Raw genomic sequence first — 17,778 nt, 5'->3', positions numbered from 1 at the left:
GGTTTTCTAGCTTCCGCTGTCTTTGGCCACAGACATAAGCCTCTGCCTAATGCTGGGTCTGCAGGGTCAGCCTGGAGCTGTATTGGACTAAAGTTGAAGGACAGACGTGAACCCAGTTCTCACAAAAGTTTTTTTTTTTTTTTTTTTTTTTTTTTTTGACATGGATATCTAGTGACATCTAAAATCCTCCTGCTGCTCCCTGGAGGGATTAACTGAGAGAGGTGGGGGCTGGGGGCGTGCTGGAGCAGGAAGAAAAATGGTCTATCTTCAGGGCTGAGCACACAGTTGGCTGTTCTCTTCCTCAGTACATGGTTTCTGTGCAAGGCTCTCCCCACCATGGTCCTCTTGGAGACCTGCACTGCTCTGCTTATGGGCACACCGAACTGGTTCTCCATAGGGAGGCTATGTGGTGTATCCTGCAAGGAGCGTCTGCATGGAGCATCCTGCATCTAGATAGCATCCCGCAAGATGCATCTTGCTTGGAAGGGATCCTATGCAGAACTGAGAGCCAATTGTTTTTTAACCAGTTGAGCTGTGTAGGACCTCGATAAAACTTCCCCCTTTGAAAGCTAAACCGAATGCAGACCGGGTGGCTAAGCCACATGGATGACTGAATGTCACTGTGAACCTTGTGGCTTTCATCTCCTGGGCTCCTGTTCCTGCACAGAGCACCAGGGACATAGTCTTTGATGTTGACCCAAGCATAGCCATCTTGGAACAAGCTAAGCTGTCACAGAGGGGGGGGGTGGTGATAGCTCTGAACCAGGTCTAATTATATAACAGAGCCTGGATCTCAGGCCCCACCTGGTTAGACCGTTTGGTGGTAAGGGAACCCAGAGTGCTACCAGGTGCCTTGGGATTAGCCCGGGGCCTATTTATTCAGGAAGTGAGAAAGGGCACACATCTGCTCAGTGGAGCAAAAGCAAGCCGAGTTCCTGAAGTCGCCCCGTTATTGTCTTGGTGGAATTGTGGAATAGCTTCTTGGATGTCACTCTTTCAGGTCCTGAAATGGAGCCCTGTGCAAAGAAATGAGAAAAGTGACCCGGGCATCCACAGCCCCCACTGTACCATCTGGTAGCTCAGGAATCTTTTATAAATTTAATGAATAAGGGGGCTTCTCACACTGCACATTGGATGCTCTCTCTCTCTCTCTCTCTCTCTCTCTCTCTCTCTCTCCTCTCTCACGTGTGTGCATGTTCATACGCGTGCTCTCTCTCTCTCTCTCTCTCTCACACACACACACACACACAACCTGAAGCAACAGCCTCTGGGAATGTTTTGCTATGTTTTGGAGTCTTTTCTGTGTACCCTGGGTATACAGATGATATATTTAGCCAAAGCACAAGGGATAATTTGGAAATAAATGAAAGTTTGAGTCTGTGGGCACATCTGACAGTGTCTGGGCCTGTGTGACAGACAGCCAAAGCTTGTATGTAATGCCTTGGTGTCCTTGGGTCTCTGGATTCTTCCAGAACAGGCCTGGCACCCGCCTGGCTGTCTTTGTCGCTTGTATAGGGAGGTGGGTCAGAAGAGTAGTACAGATCAGTAATGTGGACAGAAAGGCCAACTGTAGCTCACACCACGCCAGAAGGCCCTGACGACATGGCAGGAGAAACTAACCCCAGGAGGAGGTAGAAGGGGTCAGACCCGGCCCCCGGCCTGCTTCAGGCTCTTGAAGTCCACAGGCCTATTCGGGGCTGGCTCTGGATCCCTGGGGAGGCGGTTCCTCATCACCAAATTTGAACATGTCTGCCTGTTTCCACCTCCACCCCAAAGTGGTGCCAATTCTGTCCTCTTGGCCACTTCAGCAAAAACAAACCTCCGAGGAGCTTGGAGTCGACCCGTATCAGGAGCCAGTTAGGGTGTGAACGGGCTGTACAATTGGGCAACTAGCCAGTCAATTGCCTCAGACTGGAACCAGTGGTATGTCCTTGTGTTGGCAAATGCTAGCTAGCTAGCGTGGAAGGCCTGGGCGGGTTTCCACCCTGACACGAGATAAAACCAGCACTCAGTCGTGCTCCCCCTGCTTCTGCTTTTTTGTTTTCATTGCAGCCCTCATCCTACTCCCTAGACAGCCCGGCCTCTTCCCCTCCCTCCTTCTTCTTCCCTCCTTCTGGTGGGGCTCAGGCCCTCTTGCAGATGGGAGAGTTTAAACACGTGTTCTCTCCCTCTCTCCACCCCACCCACCTTTGGCTTGCAGAATGCTGCAAGCTGTTTATCCTCCTCAGAGGAATGCTGCAGCAGTAAACACTCAGAAGTGTCCCAAACACTCGCTCACCCTTCTGGGGCGCTGCTGGTGGTAGACGCTGCTCAGTGAGTTCGGCCTCATGGGTAGGGCAGGTGCCACCCAGGGAAAAGGATGATGCCTGCTCCTCGGGTCTGGGCACTGGATGAGTGTCCTCCAGGACTTGTGTATCTCCTTGTTTTGTCACGCGGCTGTGTTGCGCCCGTAGTGGAAGTGGGACCAGGAAGACGTGAATAAGGGTTTCATGAGTGAAATGTGCCCCTTTTTGCTTCACTGTGGTCCCCATCACATTACCCCCCCATTCCAAGCTCGGGTCCCAAGTGTGGACCAAAGAGTGGTGGAGATGGTGGCAGGGAGGAGGAAACTGGGTTTAAAACCTCTGTGCCAGGGCTGGAGGGATGGCTCAGTCATTAAAAGCTGGGCTCACAACCAAAATGATAAAAACTCTCTGTCCACTGATTGACTGACTCTTCTTTCGAGTGGCTCCTGTCACTCGGGGCTTCCAGGACGTGATTGCAAGGGGTGGGGTGCCATCCCCAAGGGGATACACCTGCTCTTGCAGGCTCCCCCAGAGTCTCTTGAACCTTCTGCTGGCCCCTATCTTCCCAGGTATGAACACATGTCTGTCATCTGACTTCTTACCCTGTACTTGGGAGAAAAGGCCCGGAGTCCCCCAGGCCTCCTTTGTGGCATCAGACTTCACCAGGCACCTGGCCCCCAACATGGATACATCAATTTACCATCTAATCCCTGGGTTCCTCCTCTCTCCACCTTCACCTGCATCACACCTACGCATCTTCATCTCCAGAATTCACACAACCCAAGGATGGGCGCAGCAGGCCATTTCAGACCTTTCTTGAAAGTAGTCATGTGGCCAGGGAGGGAAGGGCAGTGTTGGGACCACCTCAGAGCCCGGCAAGCAGGTATGTGTTCCTTCGTGCCTTGATTCGGTTACTAGATGCCTCTGTAAGCCTCGCATGTGCTGGGGATGGAAAACGGAAGGCTAAGGATTAAGAGCCAGCGAGACAGACTTGGAGCCAGCAATTTTATACACTCTAAGCAGCAACATTGCATTTCTTTTTAAAGTAATCTGGGTTTTGGCCATCTCCCAGGAAATCGGATGTGTGTGGTATGATGTGGCTCACGCCTGTTTGGTCTAGTAGCCCAACTTCTTTGCCAAAAGCTCCCTGTGAAGTCCCCAGCAACTGGACCGCAGAGGTACATGAAGGGCCTACCCAAATTTCAGGCAAATGAAGGAATCTGTTTCAGCACTGATTAACTCCCGATGAGAGTAGCCACGCCCGGGATGGATGCTTGGTTGGTCACTCTCTAATGTTTCCTTTGTATTTTGCTGTTCCAGCACCCAGGAATTTTCTTGGCTCCCATGATGCTGCAGGCCATGGCAATGGATGTTACTGAATTTCTTCCCAATATTACTGTGTCAGAATGGAATGCAAACCTTAAAAAAGAAATTTTATCATGGTTTTCCACTACTCTAAAAGTCATAACAAGCCGGGCATGGTGACTCATGTCTATAATTCTGGTCCTTGGGCAGCTGAGACAGGAAGATTGCCATGAGTTCTAGGCCAGCCTAGCCTATAATGCTTGACCTCCATCCTTTAAAAAAGAAAAGGAAGGCCTTGGGATGTGGCGAGTGCTTGCCTTGCATGCACAAGGCTCTGGATTTGAACCTCAGCCCCTCATGTACCAGGCTTGGTGGCATATCCCTGTAATCCCAGACCTTGGAAGTTGGAGGCAGGAGGATCAGAAATGCAAAGTCTATAAAAAGAATAAGGTTGGACTCCATTTCATGCTGTATAAAAGAATTAACTCAAAATATACCCCAAACCTACATATAATAAGTAAAACTAGAACACTCTTAGGAGATAAATGAACCCAGGCTTGACCTTGAATTGAGCCATCCATGCTTAGATAGGAAAGAACAACATCCAAAGAAAACACAGGCAAAAAGCTGTGCTTCAAAGGACGTCATCGGGAAGGCAAAGAGAGGAAAGAACCAGGCTGCCGAGGCTCAAGGATGCTGGACTTGTATCTGGACTCTGCAGGGAGCTCTTAGGATGGAGTCGCAAAAGACCCTCACAAAAATGTGGGCTTTTGTCGTTGCACTGGCAAGATGTTTACAAAAGCCACTTAAAGAAGAATGTGTGGCCGCAGGGGCTTAAGGTGTCTGGTCACATTGCTCTCACAGTCAGAAGGGGGGGGGGGGAAGAATGGGGGGGCGTGTCCTGGTACTCAGTTCACTTTCTCCTTTTATGCAATCTAAAATCCTAGCCTATAGATGGTGCTCCCCACAGTTAGGATGGGTGTTCCCACTTCAGTTAAGTCAACCTAGAAATCCCCCTCACAGGTATTCCTCCCTCAAGGTTGTTTTCTATATGGTTCTAGAACCTATCAAGTTGACAGTCAGTGTTAGCCATTACAGGACCCGAAAAGACGTTGCTCAAAGAATATATGATATGCAGGAGCTGTGAGCACACAAGTTAGCTGTCATGAGAGACATGCAGTCCAAAACCACCAGGGCCCGCCCACACCCACTAAGAGCCTGAGAACAAAGTTGGGCAAATGTAGGTGTAGGAGTGGATGTGTGGACGTCAGAACCCTTGTCCACTGCTAAAAGAAATGCCAAGGGAATGGTGCCATCGCAAGAGATGGCAGATTGTGTCATTCCATTTCCGTGAGATTTCAGGACCAAGGAACTCCAGAGTATGGACACTCGTGGTTACTAAGATAGTGTTGGGGGGGGAGGGGTGACAGGAACTGAGTGGTAATAGGTATAAGATTTTGTTGTGCGAATTCTAATTGGTCTTGATAATGAAAACCCGGAGTCAGATATTAAGGGGTAAAAGCTGAAAGATCAGAGAAGCAGAGCAGCCAGCCACTAATTCTTACCTCTACGAAGTCCCCAGACCGAATGGGGTATCCTGGTGTCTCTACAAAACCTCAGACTGAATCCTGAGCTCCCGTCTCTCTGTCTTATATTCCCTCCATCCGGCCATATCACTGTCTCCTGAGTGCCGGGATTAAAGGTGGGAGCCACCACTCCTGGACTTGCTGGCTCACTAGTGGCTTACCTCTACACTCTGATCTTCAGGCAAGCTTTATTTGTCAGAGCACAAACAAAATATCACCACAGGAATTCTTCTTACAACAGATTTTATTTGGTATGTGTGTGTGCATTGTTACACATATGGAGGTCAGGACAACTTGTGGGTTGGTTCTCTGCTTCCAACCATCTAAGTCCCTGTGGAACTGAGCCCTGGTTTCGGGCTTGGTATGCTAAGCACATTTACTCACCAAACCGTCTCTCTAGGGCAGATGTGAATTTTCTTAGGAGGGAGACTATCATGTTCTACCATGGACTGTAGTAGCGACCTCACACTTCCGAAGCTGCTACATACTTCCGACATGTGAACCGTGTGTTCTGTGTTTTATCCCTTGGTGGAAAGCTGGGTTAGTTGCACCGTGCTGGGACACAGCACCAGGCAAAAATCAGTTTCTGGAAGGAAGGGTTAATTTTGGCTCTCAGTGCGAGAGGGCACCATCCCGTCACTGTGGGGAAGGCATGGCGGTGAGGACCCGAGGCAGCCACAGTCAGGAAGCAGAGAGAGGAGTGCTGCTGCTCGGGGCAGTCACCTTTCATTTACTCTGGGGCTCCAGCTCGATCAGTGGTTCTCAACCTGTGGGTCACGACCCCTCTGAGGTCAAGTGGCCCTTTCACAGGGGTCACCTAAGACCGTCAAAAAACTCTGATATTTACAGTATGATTCATAACAGTATCGAAGTTACAGTGGTGAAGTAGCAATGGAAATACTTTTAGGGTTGGGGGTCACCACATCTCGAGAAACTTTATTCAGGGATCGCAGTATTAGGATTGAGAACCACGGCTCTAGATCATGGGATGGTGTGGCCCACATTTGGGGTGAGGCACCCCTCTTCAGTAAAACCTCTTTAGGAGCAGCCTCCTAGACACGTGCCCAGAGGTGTGTGTCTCCTAGGCAGTTCTGGGGTGTGTCTCCTGTCAAGTTGACGGTGAAGATTGACCATCACAGGAGATTGTTGAAAACCCTCAAGGACTTAGCACAGGAGCTGTTTCCACTCATCCTTTTCTTTCCTCAGCTCACACTCCAGCGGGAAGAGATTTCCTTCCCTGTCTTCCCTTAAACCTCTCCGGAACCTTCCTTCCTTTCCTCAGGAGGAACCTTGAGTCCACGCTCATCTCGCTACAGTGTTACACCCCAGCCCTACATCTCTTTAGCGTTCCTCATGGGCTGCTCATCTCGCTACAGTGTTACACCCCAGCCCTAGATCTCTTTAGCGTTCCTCGTGGGCTGCTCTCCCAGTGGGGCTTGTGTCGAGATCCGAACTAATTGTCTTTCTTGGGACCGGGTGACTGTATCTCCGTTAGCGGTCTAGGCTCTGCAAGCTAGGGCGAGATCCAGGCCTGTTACTTCTTCCGCAGCTACAGCCATCCTGGAAGTTCATCTCTGGGTGTCTGAGCATCAGGAGAACCCCAGCGACTGGTCAGGGTAGGCACTGCGGGGAAGGAGCTTCACCTAGTGTTTTCCCAGCAGGTGGGGCCTCTGTCCAGATGTCAATCATTAGGGCCTTCTGAGCATTATAACAGAAAGAAAATCTGTGTCCTGGCCAGCTAGGGTGCTCTTTAATAGTGAATTCTGTTCCTTACATGTGACACTAACAGAGTCATCAGAGTGGGTTGGATCCTTTAGTAAATTTTGATTTGCACTGGTCAATGAGAAAGCAGACTTTGAAAAGGGTATATCAACTGTCTGAGAAAGTGGGTTGGGTGTTGGTTGACCAGTCTGAGCAATGTAGAAACCAATCTCAATCAATCAATCAATTGGTCAATCAATCACCAGTGCTACCCAATCCAACAGTAACATCTTTGTATTCAAGGTCAAGGTGGAATGGAAGGGAAGACAAAGACCAGGCCAACATTGGCAGGTAACAGCCACCTGGCCAAGTTCCCAAACCCCTGGCTTTTCTCTTTCTCATGTGCGTATTTCCCCATGTTTCCTTATCTTGTACCTTTTTCTGCCTTGGGAGCTGAGTGACATGTGGCCCGTGTGTCACCTGGCCAAAAGGCTATGTATGGCAGATGCCGCTGAGTAACCCCACAGGGCTGCTGAAGGGAAGGACCCCCGAGGCTCAGTACCCTCAGAATCCTCTCTAGTTCAGACATCGTGATGACGTGTCTTTTAAAACACGCTAGCAAAAGCGGAGATGCCTCCATATCTTTATTAGATCAGCCAGCAAGAAGCCAGTGTTCTAAACATCACGATGCCGCTTCCTTACCGCTCCCCATGTCTCCTCCCCACTCCTCTGAGCTGTTTGCAGAACAATGTTATTTACCCTCGTTTGTTTTCTCCGCCTGATGTTTGGAGAAGAAAATCAAGAGATCGTGCTTTCCTCCTTCCTCACCCCATTCCCAGCATTGCTAACAATAAGACTATCTTCCTATGAAACAGCAGCCTTTTCTGTGCAGAAAAAGGTGTGTCTTGGCAGGAGAGAGGAATTATAAAGGAGCAGCTGGGAGGGCTGGAGAGGCATAGGAGAAAGCTGTTCACTTGTGCAGGACCCTGGCTGTGGCCTAGGGCCCTGTTGCTCCTGGACAGACTCTGAAGCCTCATCCTGCCTGGAGATGCCTTCCAAATTTACACATGACCCACCTTGATGCTTTGTAGTGTGGCATCCCTAGGAAGGGGCCTGCTCTTTCCTTATAGGAAGAGTAAATGCTAGATATGAGGAGCGTGTGCAGGCCCCATTTGTAGCCTGAAATATGGCTACCACTGCTGAATGCCGATGGCCTCCGCTTGGTCAATAGAAGATGGGTTGTGTATAGTACCAGCAGGGTGCTGAGACAGCCCTGTTTCTTCATGGAGAACGGGGGGAAATTGACAGTGAAGCAGACTGTGCTTGGAATTTCCTAGTAACCATGGAGTAGTCTCATGGTGAACAGCTGTGTGCAGGTGGCATGGGAGGTGGGAGGAGCCTCAGTGCTCTCGGGATGTATGATTGGCAGGACTGGGTGGGTCCACCAGGCAGGCAGTTCTTAAGTAGAGAATGAGAAGGTGAAAGGTGCTGACTTTGTTCCCAGAGAAAGTGTCTTTAGGTGCCTGGCTCATGGCCTGTCTCTCCCTGTTTCTCCCATGTATCTGTGGGCATTTTTTTTTACCGCCCTTGGCTTACTCACCAGCAGGATGGGGCCACAGATACCTCATGATGCCAGGCTTTGCCTTGAGTTGGTAGATCCCTCACTGCAAGGGCACACCATGAGCAGATATGAGTCCTACCACCATGGAGCCTACCCAGGCTGTCAGCTGGGTAGGCTAAAGTGACTTCCACTTAGACTACTACTCAGGACCAGGGAGGCTGACTGTGGGGGACTGTCTCAGGGCACAGCACACTGGCACAGCATGGTGCCAGGACCAGGGAGGCTGACTGTGGGGGACCGCCCCATGGCACAGCACACTGGCACAGCATGGTGCCAGGACCAGGGAGGCTGACTGTGGGGGATTTCCCCAGGGCACAGCACACTGGCACAGCATGGTGCTTCAAGGTTTTCCACAGGCCCTTAATGGTAATCAGTTCACAGGGAGACCTTGGTTAGTGACAGAACAGGGATTAGTCAGAGAGGTGGAGGATCTGACGTGGAAACCAACTGGCTTTCAGTTTGGGTCTACCATTAGTAAAGAAGCCACCAAAGCATAAAACCCATTCCTTCCTTCCTTCCTTCCCTACCTTTTTGTCTGTCTTTTTTTTTCTTGGCAGGATCTCATGTAACTCAGACTGGCTTTGAATTCTCTGTGTAGCTAAGGATGGCTTTGAACCTCTGACCCACCGACCTCTACCTCCTGACTGCTAGGAGTACAGACGTGGATCAGCACACATGGTGCTGGAGGGTGGGTGAACCAAGAACATTCTGCCGACTGAGCTACACGCCCCTGACCTTTTCCTAGAATCTCAATCTGTGGTCCTAATAGCCTTCAAATAATTGGAAGGGAGGAATTCCAGAGAAAGATCTGGAATATCCCATCATCAGACTGGACCTTCAAACGAGTGATTCTTGGAGTTAGTGCTGGGATCAGATAGGGAGGACCCAGTTCTCCAGGTTATCAGCCAGGATATCTGGGGACAAGAAGATGGCAGCAAGCAGAGCCTTTAATGCCAGAGCCCTGGTTCTCCAAGAGGCCAAGCCTTGAGTTCCTTGGTGTCTGTTTCCGTGGACACACACACAGGATGGATGAAAGGCTAGAGGAGGAGAGAACGGGGGGCAGGAGGATTTCCCGTCATGCCCCTGCCTCTGATTTGTAGCTTTCATTCATTGGGGAGGTGACCATGACGGGGGAACCTGCTCTGTGTCCAGCCCTGAACGTTCAGAACCGCTGCTCGCTATGCAGCCTGAGTGGGCACAGTCAGTTCCTACACTTGTCTGTAGGGGTCAGCGGGCTTCGCCCTTGTATGATGATGGTTTCTTTACAGCGGGTTTCCTGCCCCCTCCCCAACCCAGACTCTGAAGCTGCTGGCTGCCTGATGTCTGTTGGCCATCACCAAGGGATGAGGTGGTTTGAGCCTGGGCTTAGGCATATTTATGGTGGTCTGTCTTAAAGGGTACGAGTCAGAGGGTTCCTGGGGAGGGAGGGGCTTCAGGGCCCTATGCATCATGGGGGAATCAGGGAGCTGGTTTCCCAGGGTCACACAGCCCTTCTGTGGTTGGTTTTTGGTTTATTTGTTTGTTTAATTCCAGCACAGTATTTCTGAAGAGTGCTTTGGTATGCTGGGCCTTTTACTTTTCCAAATGTCATATAGAGAGTTGTGGACCCCTTTGCAGTTTGACCCCCTCTGTGGTCATGTGACATCATGGCAAGGGAAGTGTTTATGACTTGGAGTAATCTGTAGATGGATGAGTGGGCAGAAGTCTTGGGGTTACCCTCTAGCCCCCTTACTTCAGTTACTCTGACTCTGAGATTCCATTAGCTTTGCTTAGGAGCTTCTGGAATGGGTTCCTCAGAAACTGTATTAACACATTGCCACCTGCACCCCCTAATGTGGCTTCCCAGTACAGAGCAGGCTTGCAGGGCAGGGTTCTAGGGAGAGAAGAGTTGGGAAACAGGATATGGGAAAGCAGTGTGCTGAGGAGGAGGGTACAAAGTTAATCCTCCCAGACCTATGAAGTATCCCGATTGGAGCCAAAATCTTAATGTAAAAGTATTTTCTTTTAACTGAGTTTGATAGCACACATCTTTAATCTCAGCAATCCCAAGGCCAGCCTGGTCTACAAAGCAAGTTCTAGGAAAGATAAGACCACACAGAAAAACCCTGTCTGAAAAAGCAAAACAAAAAATATTTACTATTATTTTTTTAAGTTATAAGTATATGTGCATGCATTTGTGTGTGCGTGTGTGTGCGTGTGTGTGTGTATGTGTGTGTGTGTGTGTGTGTTGTACACGTGAGTACAGTGTCCTCAGAGGCAAGAAGAAAGTTTTAGATCCCCTGGAGCTGAACTTGCACACAGTTGTGAGCTCCCTAACATGGTTACTGGGAATTGAACTTGGGTTCTCTTGAAGAACAGTAAACCACTGAGCAATCCTCCAGCCCTGGGAATCTTTATTTGGAAGGTGCTCAGGTCATCTCTGAGGTCAGTCACGGCTTGGACACCCTTGGCCAGGTCAAAGGACTTGTTTACTCTCCATGTTGCCCCTCGGGGCTGTGGCTAATGAGTTCCTACTTCTGGACCTTGATTCTCTTGTCTGTTAAACAGATTGTCACCCCTTTCCTGTTTGCTGTCTGTTGGGGTCACCTAGAGGGTACGGAACATATAATGCCTCAAGGCTGGTTCCCTGTGTGAACTGGGTGAGTGATATCTATACTGGGCTTATGAAATGATGGGCAGGACCTGGTGACTCAGGGTGCCAGGATGTGGGAAAGTTTCCTGGGGAAGATGCCAGGCCAGGGTCACAGGGCAGGCCCTCTGGAGGAGTGAGTGAGGAGACCGCATTAGATCCTAAAGGGCGCCTCGCCTAGAGGTGGATCCTCTGTCCTTCCTGGGAACAGGCTCCCAGCACCCACATGAGGAGGGCACGGAACAGAGCCAAGAACTGTATCCTGCTTGGGGTACATTCTAGCAGGTGTGGGGGTTGGGCCTGGGGCTCACAGGCTGGCCCCTACCAAGGTGACTTTCTGAGCATGAAGGAGTGGCTTCAAGCTAGGTACACAAGGATTAGGCCAACACCCTCCTGCCCTCCTGGGTGTTCTGGGATGTCAGGGAAGGGATGGGATGATGTAGCCCAGTTGCTGGAATGTTGTGGTCCCCAGGTAAAGGCTGGGGCTCTGTGAGTTTATTCAGGAGGCTGATGGGTAAGTCCCAGGAAAATACCTGGTGAGATGGATTGCTGGTGGGGCTCCTTTCCACTGTAAAAAAGTCCTCCTCGCTCTATGCCACCTCACCCCCCATGCTGGGTCACCCCCCATGCTGGGTCACCCCCATGCCGCCTCACCTAAGAGACTCCTCTTCTGCTCACATCCTTTTCTCCTCCGAGAGGAACCAAGCCCCCAGCACCCATTACTGCCTGCAGCCAGCTCTTCATTGTCTCTGACATCACCCAGTGCCACCAGATAGGCAGCATATGGCCTGATTCCACGGAACATAACTTGAAAGAGACTCCAAGCCCCAGTCGCAGGGTGGCAGGGATTTCTTGGTGCTTAGCCTTCCATGCTGAGTTCTGGGATTCAGTCAGCCAGCTTGTCTGTCTACACAGGGAGGTCTCCAGGAGTCTGGGTCCTCTGGCTCCAGTCTGATGTGGGGTCCTCAGACAGCAGGGTCCTGGAGTAGGATGGCCCTGCTGTGAGCCCCATAGGGTAGGATATGGCTGACAGAGTTGGGGTGTGTGTGTGAATATCTGCTGTTTGAACAGGCAGCACAGAACCAGGTGAAGATAAGTAAATCGTCCCCACAAGCGGCTCTTTATGGGGGCCGAATCCAGGATGGCTGCCTCTTTACTGTCTGGTGGGTATGGTTCTCTTCAGCTACTATGTTTGCTTTCTCTTCTTAGCTGCTGACTAACCCAAGTTCTCACAGTAGCTAACCCGGGGTCCTCACCTGGACGTCCCACTGTGGGCAAAGGGGGCCCTTCTGTGCTCTCTTCATGAGTGAGTGAGGCTCAAGAAGATGGCTCATATGGGGTGCACAGTTGGTCTGGCAGCCAGGTCAGGATCTCTTTGTTCTGAATTCCTTTCCTCTCCCTGGCTCTGTGTATGTCTTCACTTGCTGGGTGTGTTCTGTGTTCTGCTAGCCTCTCATCAAGCTCAGGCTAGACTTGCATGTAGACCAGGATAGATACCACATGACAAAGGCACTCATTGCCTGGGTCTAGAAAGAGACTCACAGCTTTCCATGGCCTGGCTTACTAACAGCCATTCCCAGTGGTCATCTGAGATGCCCTCCGCCTGATCTTACCATGCCTGGCCCTTTTATGATTGGTTTCTCCCCATAGTCTACTGTGTGTCTTTGCCCCACCTAGCCTCGGCAGCTCACATAGAAACAACTTCAGGGGTTCTGCACCTCGTGCCCCACCAGCTCTGAGAACCTTCACCAAGTGCTGTGACTGCTCTCTGGCTAACCTACATCTGGGGTGCTCGCAACTCCAGGATCCCACAGTTCCATGCACCCTGTAGGCCGGCAGCCCTGGGTATCCATAGTCCCGGGCATCCTGCATTGGGGATGCCCACAGCTCTAGGCTCCTACAGCCCCCTGCCTCAACAGCCCGGGTGTCTCAAGTCTCAGATGCCTTTTACCTCATATGTATGAACAGCCCATGCATCCTGGTACCCACAGTTCCCAGTCTTAAGCATATTCCTAAGCACCCCCCCCCAGTTTTCCCAATAGCACCTAGCATCTCCAACCCTGCAAATCCTGCCCCATGGCACCCACAACCCTAGACTCCCACATTTCCTTATCCTGAAAGCTCCAAGTGTCCTCTACTCCAGAACTTGGTCTCCCAACAGCCCTTGTGTCCAGAGCCCTGAGCTTCCTGCAACTCATGTCCTGACAACCCTGAGTATTCTTACCCCAAGTTATAAGAGCCGTGGGCATCCTGTCCCCATGTCCCCACAGTCCCAGGCTCCCTATACTACATGGTGCCCTGACTTCTTCTTGCTTCTTCACCAAACCTAGCTTGATGTGATTTTCCAGCATAGCTGTCTTAGAGCAGAGCCTCCAGCTCAGGGGGAAATACCCACAATTGGGGTACCTGATCTAAAGTCAGGGCAGCCTTGACTTTATCTACATATGCCCAGGGGTTTGCTAGGATGGGAGCAGCCAGTGCTGGGTTGGTGCAGGGTCCTTTGATGTGGGAGGATAAGGCTGTTTGCTGGTGCTAAGAGAGGGTGTGGGAGCCACACAGTGATTGACTGGTAAGGACCTGGCAGAGGAAGCCAGGAGAGGGACTGAACGGTGCCCCTGAGGCACAGGAAAGAGACATTTCTGAAGGAGAGTTCTAATTGCTTCTCTGATGTGCTGTCATCTGAAGGGTCTGTGTCTGAACACACTGACCTCCTGACAGTTAGATGCGAAATTGTATGGGATGCGAGCAGCTGGCATGGGGTTCTGGGAAAGCATTTTATTAGCATTTTCAAACTAAACTTAAATATTCTTATTGTAAAAAAAAAAAACTCATGAATATCCAAAAGGAACTTGAAAAGTAAAACACTAATAACCACTACAAGCTCGCATGCAGATTTAGATGTAAATGTTAGACTTGGCCAAAATTGCCATCTAAGTGCCAGAGAAGTCCTGGAGCCCCATGGTGCCTGGGCGGGTCCCACAGAAGACCTTGGAATTGATGTCACAGTGAACCCTGTGGTGAAGGGGAGGGGCTGGCGAAAGCTGTGACAATTGTCATTGCTAACCAAACAGTAAACTGAGCTTTGACACTTACCTGTGCTCACCACCACCACTGGCCACCACCTACCCCTCCACCCCTGCAGGAGTCCTCAACCCTCTAGGCATGCCTGTTTCCTTTCCTGGAACTTGGGTCACATTCTTTTTGGTTGGCATGCCTCCTGAACCATGGCCATTATTTAGCCACCCTCCTTGAAGTCTTCATCCTGTGCCAAGGGTTCCTTGGACCTTGTGGCCTTGACCGTCCATGGTCGCACGGGCTGGGGCTGAAGGTCAGTGTGTGCACGGGGACCCTGACAGGAGCCTGTTTACTGAGCCGCTGTGCTTCCTGCGCCCGCAGCTCCAAAATGACATTTCAGGAATTGAATTACCGACATTTCAGTACTTGCAGAATCCAGGAATAGATTATTTGATTATATCTGTTGGAAGTCATCCCCACAACCGACTTTGGTTTCTCAGCCAATAGCTAAACCGAGTGAGGAGGGGGAGACAGCAGGGGAAGGCCGTCATTATGTGGTTCTCCCAAACGCACATCTCACAAGCTGGCAGCAGCTGGTGGTTTGCCCCTGGTCTGGAAAACCCCCTGAACTCTGCTGCACCAGGCTGGACCCAGACTGTCACTGCATCCCAACAGGCACAACGTTACCGGGCCAGTGCGTGTCACACTGCTGGGTTCACGCAGACTAAAAATGCCATTTTGATGGTAGCTGCAGCAGCCAGAGGCACCGCTCTCTCTCACTCTGTGGGACTAGGAAGAAGTGGGCCATTTAGGTCATCTGTGTAAAATCAGGATCTGTGGCCTGATTTCTGTGACAAATCTTCCAGGAGTTGTCGGTCTTGGGGCTCCTATCTTTCAGGGCCCAGCGCTGTTGAGGAAATCTCTGATTTTCCTTGGACTCAAGGTATCTACAGAGTATATGGAGGTCCCAGGAGGCACTTCTAGGCCCTGCAACAATGTCTCCGTTTGGAGCTCTTATCCTAGCAACAATGTTTCTCTTTGGAACTGTAATCAGCTTGAGATGGGAACAGATACTTGGTGCTGCTCTGTTGGGGTGCTGGCTTTCTGGTTGCTTCATAAATGGAACCTATTGGAAACACTTGTGAACACTTGCCCTGGGTCAAGAGCAAGTTCGTGAGTACCAGAAGAATGTAACTCTCTCCCCAGGGCTCCCAACACCCAAGCTGATCTCTGGCAGGGCCTGATGGTAGCCTAAGTACAGTGGAGGAATAAACTTTGTCCCTTGGAAGCTGTCACCATTTGCCTATTAATCAAATAATAATTAATAGCTCCTCTGGGGAAAGCTGAAATGAGCTATAAGGAGGCACAGACTCAACCAGGCAAGAGCTCGTTATTCAAAGAGGTCAACTTAGAGTTTTAAGAAAAGAAGGCCTGTCCTCATTAGGCCACCCCCAGCGTGTCCTTGAAATGTACTACTTCTTGACGTCCTGGAAAGAAAAGGAGAAACTCTCACTGTGCAGGCGTCTACCTGGGCCACTTATCTTCTAGAAACGACCGGGTTAGGCCTTTGGAGTGGTGGGGCTCAAATACGATGCTGGCATCCCGCCACCTTGCCTTTTGTAGGGCCCTGGGAGCTGCATAGCAAACCCAGGTCCCCTTCCTGTTTGTATCCCTCAATGTCCTCTTCCTTTCAACCCAGGGAACCGCCTTCCTGGCCGCCTCACTTCAGCTCCTTCCAATCTGTTTCCCATTATTCCTAGAGCAGGCATGGTGCCCTCATGGTGGAGGAGGAGGAGACAGACAGGCCGTTAGGTCACCCCCTCCCCTCCCCCCCGTGCCTGAGGGTGCTTGTGGGGAAGTGGCTGAGGGAGATTTGGGGAGTCAGATGTCTAGTCTGTCTTGACCTAGGCTATCTAGTGACTTAGTCCCCAGCTGTGAGAGCCTTAATTCCTCATAGTTCATCCAGGAATTCCCAACTGGGCACAGGCAGGAAGAGGTGCTGAGCCGCAGGGAGAGACAGGTGTATGGCACATTCTGTTTTGTCTCGTGCTTGCCAGCCTCAGAGCTTGGCACCTCAGAACTGAATGGCACCTGTGAGCTAGCTTTTGGTCAAGGCTACTCTGTGAAGTCTGGATACTCAGGACAGGTTCTAGACAGTGAGGTGAACACTGGCCATGACCTCTTGTAGGACTAAGGAAGGTAGCATGGTTGAAAACTCCCAGAATGCTTGTCTGTGTTCTGCGGTGCGCTGCTACTGGGAATACCTGGTATCGATGATGTTGAGGAAGACTTGTACTCAGGTTCCATCTCTGCACCCGCCAGCCAGCTGGCCTTCATCTCCTGCCTCAGTTTCCTCATCTAGAAAGGAAAGCAGGCTATCTTAGGTCACACAAATGGGACCTGCCACTGGACTGCGACTTTGCTGTGGATCTAAGGTAGAGGGAGCCAGCATGCAGTAGAGGTGAGTGTGTGGGCAGGGGAGTGAGCAATAGAAACACAGCCATAGGAGTGGGAGGGACCTAGTGAATGACATGCATTTAGCAGTGGGGTGGCTGGGGGGTGTCCTGCTCTTGTGCTAAGGTGGGGTCTGAGGGTCATGTGAGGCTGGCTGGCTCTTCACTTGGAGAGGAAGCTGGTCTAAATGCGTCAGCATCTTAGAAGTGGCTGTAGCCCTTGAGCCATGTGGCTGGTCCAGCGGGAGTCCACATCTGTCTTGTAACCTTGACCTGGTTCCCAGGATTCCCGGGGAACTCTTCTTACTGTGTCACTTTGTGGTTCTCTGTCCTCTGAACTTAGCTCCACCTGGGTAGAAACTGACTTGGTTGTTGCACAGGAGGGAGATTTTGTGGGCTCTGTAGCCCCACGTCGAGTGGCTATCTTAAAGTATGGCCTCACCCGAGAGCCCTACCCCGAGGTCCCAGAAAGCTAAACCTTATTGCAGTAAAAGATCAGAGGGCAGGGGGTGGGACTTCCATGTTCTTCCCCCACGGGCAGCCTCCCTGAGCCTTTCTGTTTCAATCCCATGCTTCTGGAGGCCACCTCTCCAGTCCCCTCCTCCTCCCCTGGAGGGCTCACCTGAATAAATGTGAGAGCAGGGCCAGTGCATCTCTTGCCTGGATGGCAGTGGTGAGAAGACAGGGCAAGCATGGGCCCTTGTAGGTCCGAGTTTCTCTGCTGCCGCCCCCCCCACCACCTATCTCTGCCCTTCCTTTTCCATGGTCTTTGAAGATGAAAAGATGCGGGCTGGAGAGATGGCTCAGAGGTTAAGAGCATTGCCTGCTCTTCCAAAGGTCCTGAGTTCAATTCCCAGCAACCATATGGTGGCTCACAGCCATCTCTAATGAGGTCTGGTGCCCTCTTCTGGCCCGCAGGCATACATGGAAGGAATGCTGTATACATAATAAATAAATATTTTAAAAAAAAGAAGATGAAAAGATGCACACAGTGCTTCCTTGGGAACCTTGTTGCCACTGTCGGCTGTGCGGCTGAGGTGTACCAATCTCTCAGCTAGTCCAGTTTGGGCTTTACCTCTGATCAGTCTTCCACTGGAGAGAGATCACCTTCCCGTGGGCCGAAGCACAGCAGGGGAGCTGGTACCTTGGCTCTGTGGAGTTGAGATTGGAGAGGATCCTATGA

The 17,778-nt window shown here is 50.9% G+C and overlaps 1 protein-coding gene across 2 annotated transcripts in view; it reads left to right on the top strand.

Moving 5' to 3' along the window:
• Hpcal1 (hippocalcin like 1) overlaps window positions 1-17,778 on the top strand; it is a 106,412-nt gene that overhangs the window by 39,036 nt on the left and 49,598 nt on the right. Inside the window, exon 1 of one of the 2 annotated variants that reach the window (XM_038319051.2) lies at window positions 11,021-11,137. The exons of the other annotated variant lie outside the window; for it this stretch is intronic. The gene's annotated coding sequence lies outside the window, so the exon portion shown is untranslated. Of the gene's footprint in view, window positions 1-11,020; window positions 11,138-17,778 lie in introns of those variants that run through there. 2 annotated transcript variants of the gene reach the window in all.

The sequence above is a fragment of the Arvicola amphibius genome, chromosome 2, assembly GCF_903992535.2.
Source record: "Arvicola amphibius chromosome 2, mArvAmp1.2, whole genome shotgun sequence".
NCBI lineage: Eukaryota > Metazoa > Chordata > Mammalia > Rodentia > Cricetidae > Arvicola > Arvicola amphibius.
The sequence above is the reverse complement of the archived record's forward strand: the minus strand, read 5'-3'. Positions and strand labels throughout refer to the sequence as shown.